This window comes from Mandrillus leucophaeus, unplaced genomic scaffold (genome assembly GCF_000951045.1).
Source record: "Mandrillus leucophaeus isolate KB7577 unplaced genomic scaffold, Mleu.le_1.0 Scaffold295, whole genome shotgun sequence".
In the NCBI taxonomy this organism is placed as follows: Eukaryota; Metazoa; Chordata; class Mammalia; order Primates; family Cercopithecidae; genus Mandrillus; species Mandrillus leucophaeus.
Genome location: NW_012103087.1, coordinates 1,938,457 through 1,947,759, shown reverse-complemented (window position 1 = coordinate 1,947,759; position 9,303 = coordinate 1,938,457). Strand labels below are relative to the sequence as shown.

The window sequence follows — 9,303 nt, the reverse complement described above, 5'->3', positions numbered from 1 at the left end:
GGTAATTCTACTGAACTATTACAGAGTGGGCCAGGAACACATTTATGGATTCTGGGGATGTGTACTGTAATTCTTTGATTGGGATAGTGGACACACTAGTCAAAAAAAAAAAAAAAAAAAAAGCACCCAAGTACAAGACAAAGGCGAATGAGACTTCTCTTATATCTTAGCAACATTTAGATGGAAGTCAAATTTAAATGCAATCCACTCTGCTTTTTGAAGAGGCTTTGGTTCGGCTCCCAAATCTCAACTGCTTGACACGGTCTCCTATGAGAATACTCAGAAGGTGTCTACTTAAACAACAACCTATTTTTAGTGGTGGAGTGGCTCTTAGTAGCTCTGTCTGCGTGGGACTGACAACCAATCACTATCTTTGGAGGAAGCCCTAACCTTTTCTTGCATACCCTCCCTATATGTGTAACAGCTTTTCTCTTATCACATTCAGTAGTCCATACTGCTATATTATCACCTTTAGCTCTAACGTTAATAACAGCGCCACATACATCATTACTGTAGTCATCAAAAGATTCTCCAATAAGGCGCAGCAGTGTCTCTAGCCAAAAGTGATCGAGGTCACTTCATCTCTGCTATTTGTTCAGTGTAATTAGCCATCATCCTCCCAGTTTGTTTTTCTCATGTTGCCACATAGGCTCAATACCACCCTTAAAAAGTGAGTAGTCACAGCCAGCCATTAAATTATGAGACAACTGGATATGGTTGTACAGAGCCCAAAGTCTTCAACAGTATCAAACTCAGAGGTCAGCCACAGGTTTGCTTGCCAAGTTTTGCTTTTATCATTTAAAAAAAACCAGAGGGCCCATCTGTTCTGTAGAGGATGTTTAATATAGTGTTCTGGGGTAGCAACCTCCTGAATAGCTTCTGTTTTCTCCTCTTCTGTAGTCGCGGGATTAGAAGTAGGGGTGTTTTCCTGTTCAATAGTCACCATCTTTGATCGATCTCTTTCTCTTCATTTTCAATCTGTGTGTGTCCTTACAGGTAAGGTAGAGCCTCTTGTAAGCAGTATATATTTGGGTGTTTTTTTCTTTTTTTCTTTTTTTAATCCTTTCAATTACTCTACCCTTTTTTATTTTTATTATTTTTTTTTTGAGACAGAGTCACACTCTGTCGCCCAGGCTGGAGTGGAGTGGCACCATCTCAGCTCACTGCAACCTCCACCTCCTGGGTTCAAGCGATTCTCCTGCCTCAGCCTCCCAAGTAGCTGGGACTACAGGCACCCACCACCACACCCAGCTGATTTTTGTATTTTTAGTAGAGATGGGGTTTCACCATGTTGGCCAGGCTGGTCTCGAACTCCCGGCCTCAAGTGATCTGCCTGCGTTGGCCTCCCAAAGTGCTGGAATTACAGGCATTAGCCACCACGCCCAGCCTCCATTCAATTACTCTACACTTTTAACTGGAGAATTTAATCCATGTACATTATTATTTATTATTGATAGGTATGAACTTACTCTTTTCAATTTATTGATTTCTAGTTGTTTTGTAAATCTTTTGTTCACTTCTCCCTCTCTTGCTTTCTTCCTTGTGGTTTGATGGCTTTCTATAGTGGTATCCTTTGGTTCTTTTCTTTTTATCTTTTGTGTATCTATTATAAGCTTTTGCTTTGTGGTTTCCCTGAGGCTTACATAAAACATCCTATAACAGATTTATTTATGCTTAGAACAGCTTGATTTTGATTGTATACACAAACTCGCCACTTCTACTTCCCTTCTTCCCATGTTTTATGTTTTTGATTTCACACTATACATCTTTCTATAATATATTCCATAGGTAATTATCAAGCCTTTTAAAAATAATGTTGCCTTTTGACCTTTATAGTACAGATACAATCAATTTACTCACCACCATTATAGTATTAGAGTGTTTTGTATTTGACAACATACTTACTTTTACCAGTGAGTTTTATACTTTCATATGACTTTATGATACTAATTAGCATCCTCTTCCTTCAGCTTAAAGAACTTCCTTTAGCATTTTTTTGTAATGCAGATCTGGCATAATAAATTCTCTCAGATTTTGTCTGAGAAAGTTTTTATCACTCTTTTGTTTTTGAAAGACAAGATTGCCTGAATATAGTTTTCTTAACTGGCAGTCTTTTTCTTTTAGGATTTTGAATATATTATTCAATTCCATTCTGGTTTGCAAAGATTGTGCTGAGAAGTTCACTGATAGATTTATGGGGGTTCCTCTATATGTCACAATTTGCTTTTATTCTTGCTGCTTTCAGCACTGTCTCTTTGGCTTTGACTGTTGACAATTTGACTATAGTGTGTCATGGTGTGGATCTCTCTGGAGTTCTCTTATTCAATATCCTTACAGGGTTTTTCAATCTATCTTTCTAATTTATTTTCTAGACTTAGGAAGTTCTCTGCCATTATTTCTTTGAATATATTTCTGTTCCTTTCTCTCTTTCTTCTACTTCTGGCACACCAATGATGCATAAGTTGTTCTTCTTGACGGTGTTTGATAAGTCACTTTAAGCTGTCCTCACTCTTCTTCATTTGTTTTTCTTTTCTGCTCCTCAGATTGGATGATGTCCAGTAATCTGTTTTCAAGTTCACCAATCCTTTCTTCTGCTTAACCTAGTCTACTACTACCATTGAACCCCTCCATTGAATTTCTCAGTTCAGTTATAGCGTTCTTCAGATCTTTCATTTCTGTTTAGTACTTTTTTATACTTTCTCTTTGTTGAAAATCTTTGTTCTTGTATCACCGTCTTGATCTCTATGAGCATCTTTATGATCATTATTTTCAATTTCCTGTCAGGTAAATCACAGAACTCCACTACATTTGGGTCAGTATTTGAAAATTTATCTTGTTCTATAGTTTGGGATACATTCCCTATTTCTTCATTTTACTTAATTCTCTGTGTTGGTTTCTGTACATTAGATAAGACACCTACCTCTCCATCTTGTTAGACTAAGCTTGTATGGAGAAGGTTTTCACCGATTAATCCAGCCAGAGATTTTAAGATGCCCCTCTAATCCTTGTGTTTGTCCAGATTGCTATCTCTGTTTTTGATGGTCCTTGATATGGTTTAGCTGTGTTGCCACCCAACTCTCATCCTGAATTCCCATGTGTTCTGGGAGGGACCTGGTGGGAGGTAATTGAATCACTGGGGCAGTCTTTTCCCATGCTGTTCTCATGATAGTGAATAAGTCTCATGAGATCTGATGGTTATATAAAAATGGGAGTTTCCCTACACAAGCTGTCTTCTCTTGTCTGCTGCCATGTGAGATGTGCCTTTCACTTTCTGGCATGATTGAGAGTCTCGCCAGCCACATAGAACTGTCCTATCTCTTTCTCTTTTAGATTGTCCAGTTTCAGGTATGTCTTTATCAGCAGTATGAAAATGGACTAATACAGTAAAATGGTACCAGGATTGGGGTGCAGTTGAAAAGATACCTGAAAATGTGGAAGTGACTTTGGAACTGAGTAACAGGCAGAGGTTGGAACAGTTTGGAGGGCTCAGAAGAAGACAGGAAAATGTGGGAAAGTTTGGAACTCCCAAGAGACTTGTTGAATGGCTTTGACCAAAATACTGATAATGATATGGACAATGAAATCCAGGCTGAGTTGGTCTCAGATGGAGATGAGGAACTTGTTGGGAATTGGAGCAAAGGTGACTCTTGTTATGTTTTAGCAAAGAGACTGGCAGCATTTTGCCCCTGCCCTAGAGATCTGTGGAACTTTGAACTTCAGAGAGATGATTTAGGGTATCTGACAGAAGAAATTTCTAAGTAGCAAAGCATTCAAGATGTGACTTGATGCTGTTAAAGGTGTTCTGTTTTAAAAGGGAAACAGGGCATACAAGTTTGGAAAATTTGCAGCCTGACAATGCCATAGAAAAGAAAATCCCGTTTTCTGAGGAGAAATTCAAGCTGGCTGCAGAAATTTGCATAAATAACGAGGAACTGAATGTTAATCACAATGACAATGGGGAAAATTTCTCCAGAGCATGTCAGAGGTCTTCATGGAAACCCCTCCCATCACAGGCCCAGAGACCTTGGAGGAAAAAATGGTTTCCTGAGCTGGGCCCAGGGTCCCCATGTTATGTGCAGCATAGGGACTTGGTGCCCTGCACCCCAGCTACTCCACCCATGGCTGAAAGGGGCAAATGTAGAGCTTGGGCCATGGCTTCAGAGGGTGCAAGCCCCAAGCCTTGGCAGCTTCCACATGGTGTTGAGCCTATGAGTGCACAGAAGTTAAGAACTAGGGTTTGGGAACCTCCACTTAGCTTTCAGAATATGTATGGAAATGCCTGGATGCCCAGGCAGAAGTTTGCTGCAGGGGAAGGGCTCTCATGGAGAAACTCTGCTAGGGCAATGCAGAAGGGAAGGCCTACACAGAGTCCCTACTGGGGCACCAGCTAGTGGAGCTCTGAGAAGAAGGCCACGTCCTCCAGACCCCAGAATAGTAGATCCACTGACAGCTTGCACCATGCACCTGGAAAAGTCACAGACACTCAATGCCAGCCTGTTAAAGCAATCGGGAAGGAGGCTGTACCCTGCAAAGCCACAGAGGCAGAGTGCCCAAGACCATGGGAACCTCTTGCATCAGTGTGGCCTGGATGTAAGACATGCAGTGAAAGGATATCATTTTGGAGCTTTAAGATCTGACTCCCCTGCTGGATTCTGGACTTTCATGGAGCCTGTAACCCTTTTACTTTGGCCAGTTTCTCCCACTTGGAATGACTGTATTTGTCCAATGCCTGTACCTATACCCCCATTATATCTAGGAAGTAACTAACTTGCTTTTGATTTTCCAGGCTTGTAGGTAACAGGGACTTGCCTTGTCAGATGAGATTTTGGACTGTGGACTTTTGAGTTAATGCTGAAATGAGTTAAGACTTTGGGGGACTGTTAGGAAGGCATGATTGGTTGTGAAATGTGAGGACATGAGATCTGGGAGGGGTTGGGGTGGAATGATGTGGTTTGACTGTGTCCCCACACAAATCTCATCTTGAACTTCCACATATTGTGGGAAGGATCTGGTGGGAGGTAATTGAATCATTGGGGCAGGTCTTTCCTGTGCTGTTCTCATGATAGTGAATAAGTCTCACAAGATCTGATGGTTATATAAAAATGAGAGTTTCCTTGAATGAGCCCTCTTCTCTTGTCTGCCACCATGTGAGATATGCCTTTTACCTTCCACCATGATTGTGAGACCTCCCCAGTCACATGGAACTGTAAGCCCAATAAACCTCTTTTTTTTTTTTTTGTAAATTGCCCAGGGTATGCCTTTATCAGCAATGTGAAAATGGACAAATACAGCCCCCTAAAATTTAGGATGTACCATGTCTTGTCAGTATCCCAAGACGAGTTTGAGGGAAGTCAGACTCTTTAGATGTAGCTGGAAAGCTTGGGGGATTGGGTGTGAGTTCCAAATCTTTCTGTCTCACAGTGAGGCTGGGTTCAGGTGTCTATATCCCACTCTCTCTAGACCAGTCCAGGAGAAGAGCTGTGGCAAATGCCTTGACTCACGTTCAGGTTGCACCTTCTGATTCTGGAGAGATAGCTTCTGGAAGTAGGCCCGTCATACATCCACCTGTTTGTTTTCTATGGCCCTGGGTTACTTCAAATAGCAAAGTCCTCTGATCTTCCAAAGCAAGGTTGTTAAGGAAACAGTCCCTTGGGTGGGAGCTATGGAAGTTGTGGCACATGATGCCTGGCCAAACTCCTCCCAGAAAGACTGGATAGGCCTGAATTTATCTCTGTGGCAAGCCAGGGAAATAAGTGCCAAGCTCTGGTTTCAGCTAATGGAGAGGTACTGTTTGCTTGCCTCACGGGCTCCCTGATGCAAGTTTATTAGAGGCCAAGCTGTCAAGTAGTCACTGAGTGTGGGTGTGGTAAGCCCCTTATGAAGAGAAAGGGAGAGCTCCATGTGCCTGCTTCTTTCCTGCACTGCCCCAAGAGGTTATAGCCCCTGGAAGTATTTGGATGCCCATTTAAAATCACCTCTTTGTTCTGGGATCAGGGAAGACTCACATATGTTTATTTCCTTCTGTTCCCAGAGCTATTAGGTTTAGGATGGAGCCCTTCAATAGGAAGCTTTAACAATTTGGTGCTCTCGGTGTGTGTCCTAAACTCCTTCTGGTGGAGAAACAGGGAGTTAGCTGTACTTTTTTAGGCCGCTTCTCTGCACCACTCCAGAGGGATGAAGTCCCTGATGGTGCTTGCATGCATGTTTGAAGACACTATTTTTCTCTTGCTATCCAGGGAGATATGGGCATGCTACACCCCTCTGCTCCAAGAGTCATGAGATTAATCATACAGTCTTTTAAGTGGATGTGGTAAAAGTTGAGGTGCTTAGTATGGGTGCAAACTCCTTCCAGACTGGTGGTGAGTTAATAATTGGCTGTCTCTTTAACTATACAATGCAAGTTAGCTTGAAGCCAGGCCACTTGCCTGCTTGGCAGCCACTGAAAGTGTTTTATGGTGAGAGTAGGCAACAGAGGGCTGTGGTTTTTTAAAGCCTGTTCTGTGCAATGCTCCTGGGAGATGAAATACCTGGAGGTGCCTGAAAATCTATATAAGACCACCACTTTATTTCCTATAGCCTGGGGGGACACGTGTGTGTCTAATCCCCACAGTGTATAAAACAACAGGGAAGCATGAGGTCAAGGTCCTCTGTGTGAGTCCAGACACTCTTCTCCACGGGAAGAAACTGGGTGTTGGAGATTCCTTTTTCCAATTTTATGGCATAGTGCCCAGGGTGAGGTCTGTGCCCAAGTGTGCCTGGGCATCTCCTATCTGTTTTATGTTGTTTTCTTAGTTGCTCAGTGGATGGGAGTCTCTCAACTAGTCTCTGAATTTCTCTTAGAGGGAATTGATCCATGGATAGATGTTTATTTGGTGCACCTGTGGGTGGAGGGCGAGTCAGAAGCTTCTGTTTGCCATGCTGGTGTTGTTACTCTCATGACTACAGTTTTAAATCTGAACCTTCGGCTTTACTTGAGCCAAAGCTAGTGCTGAGTTGTTGAAATATGCAACAGTATTATAGCACATTCAGAAAAACATTTGCTTTCACATGGCCTCTGGCATGTTTCATACCTTTATTCATAGCACCCTGGTAGCTGAAGTCTCTTTCTCTCCCTTTCTTTCTTTTCTTTCTATCATTTTAAAATCATTTTCTTTGGTTTTTATATCTTTCTTTCTTTCTTTTTTCTCTATACCTTTTTTATGTTTTCCTCTGCTTTCCATTCTCCCCTTTCTTCTGTGTCTCCTCCTTCTGTCGTTTGTTAGTATTTTCTTTTATGGAGACAATTCTAAGAAATCTATTTTTAAAGTAAGTGACATTAGCTCTAGCATTAACACTGTAGCTAGCATGAACTGAGAACATGTTAAATGCCAAAATTATCTCATTTATTCTTATTGTAACCCAATGAAATACGTGTAAATACTTTCAAGTTAAAGGAGAAAACCGAAGCTTGAATTATCATCTGGAATCCTTAAGTTAATCATTCCACAGAGCCATGATGGCATCTTGGATACCCTGGTACAAGAAACAGCTTAGTTTCTTTATCCAGCTGGACTTGAAAGTTCTCTGTATTCTCTTTCCCATAGTGTATATTTACTTTTTTTTGTTTTGTTTTGTTTTTGAGATGGAATTTTGCTCCCATTGCCCAGGCTGGAGTTCAATGGCTTGATCCCATCTCACCGCAACCTCCACCTCCCGGGTTCAAGCGATTCTCCTGCCTCAGCCTCCCGAGTAGCTGGGATTACAGGCATGCGCCACCACGCCTGGCTAATTTACATTTTTAGTAGAGACAGGGTTTCTGCATGTTGGTCAGGCTGGTCTCGAACTCTCATCCTAGGTGATCCACCTGCCTCACCCTCCCAAAGTGCTGGGATTATAAGCGTGAGCCACCACATCCGGCGTATATTTACTCTTTAAAAGGAATTGGCTCAAGACCATCTCACGTTGAGTCCAATGGGCTCGAGTATTTACCCTGTGGTAATTTTTTCAGTTCCTAAGTGTATATATTTAGCTTTTTAAAAGGCCTTTCATTGGTTCCCTGACCTATTAAGTAAGAGTTATTATGGTAAAAAGCACCAAGTGGAAGCTCCCATAATTTCAACCCATACTTTAGCTAAGATAGCAAACTAGATGCAACCGTTTGATCCAGCAATAATGTTTCTTGGTATTTATCCAATGGAACTGAAAACTCATGCCCACACAAAAACCTGCATATGAATGTTTACAGCAGCCTTATTTATAATTGCCAAAACTTGGAAGCAATAAAGATACCCTTCAATAGGTGAATGGATAAATAAACTGTGGTACATCCAGACAATGCAATATTATTTAGTGCTAATTAGATACATGCATAGCACAAGTAGAAGAGAAAGCCTATAAAGATTTAGGGGTCTGACATATCAACAAATGTTTTTTCTTGTTATTTTATTATAAACATTTCAAACATACAGAAAAGTTGAAATGGTTTTACAGCGAACTTCTGAGTATTCACCATCTAGATTTTTATTGAGAATATTTAAATTTTAAAAAAATTTTAAACTTTTATTTCAATAGATTTTTGGGGAACAGGTGGTGTTTGGTTACATGAATAAGTTCTCTAGTGTTGATTTCTGAGATTTTGGTGCACTCATCACCCGAGCAGTGTTCACTGTGCCCAGTGTGTAGTCTTTTATCCCTAGCCACCCCCTACCCTTTCCCCTGAGTCCCCAAAGTCCAATGTATTATTCTTAAGCTTTTGCATCCTGATAGCTTAGCTCCCACATATGAATGAGAACATATGATGTTTGGTTTTTCATTCCTGAGTTACTTCACTTAGAATACTAGTCACCAATTCCATCCAGGTTGCTTCAAAGGCCATTATTTCGTTCCTTTTTATCGCTGAGTAGTATTACATGGTATGTGTGTATATACACACACACACACACATATATATACACACACACACATATATATACACACACACACATAGATATACCACATTTCCTTTATCCACTTGTTGATTGGCAGGCATTTGGGCTGGTTACATACTTTTGCAATCGCAAATTGTGCTGCTATTAACATGCATGTGCAAGCATCTTTTTCACATAATGGCTTCTTTTCCTCTAGGTAGATACCCAATAGTGGGACTGTTGGATCATATGGTAGTTCTACTTTTAATTCTTTAGGGAATCTCCACACTGTTTTCCATAGTGATTGTACTAGTTTACATTCCCACCAACAGTGTGAAAGTGTTCTTTCTACCGCATCCAGGCCTACATCTATTTTTTTTTTTTTTTTTTTTTGATTATGGCCATTCTTGAAGGAGTG

At 41.0% G+C, this 9,303-nt stretch overlaps 1 pseudogene; it reads right to left on the bottom strand.

Moving 5' to 3' along the window:
• Nucleotides 1-290: 290 nt before the first annotated feature.
• LOC105543968 lies at nt 291-946 on the bottom strand (annotated as a pseudogene).
• Nucleotides 947-9,303: the final 8,357 nt, after the last annotated feature.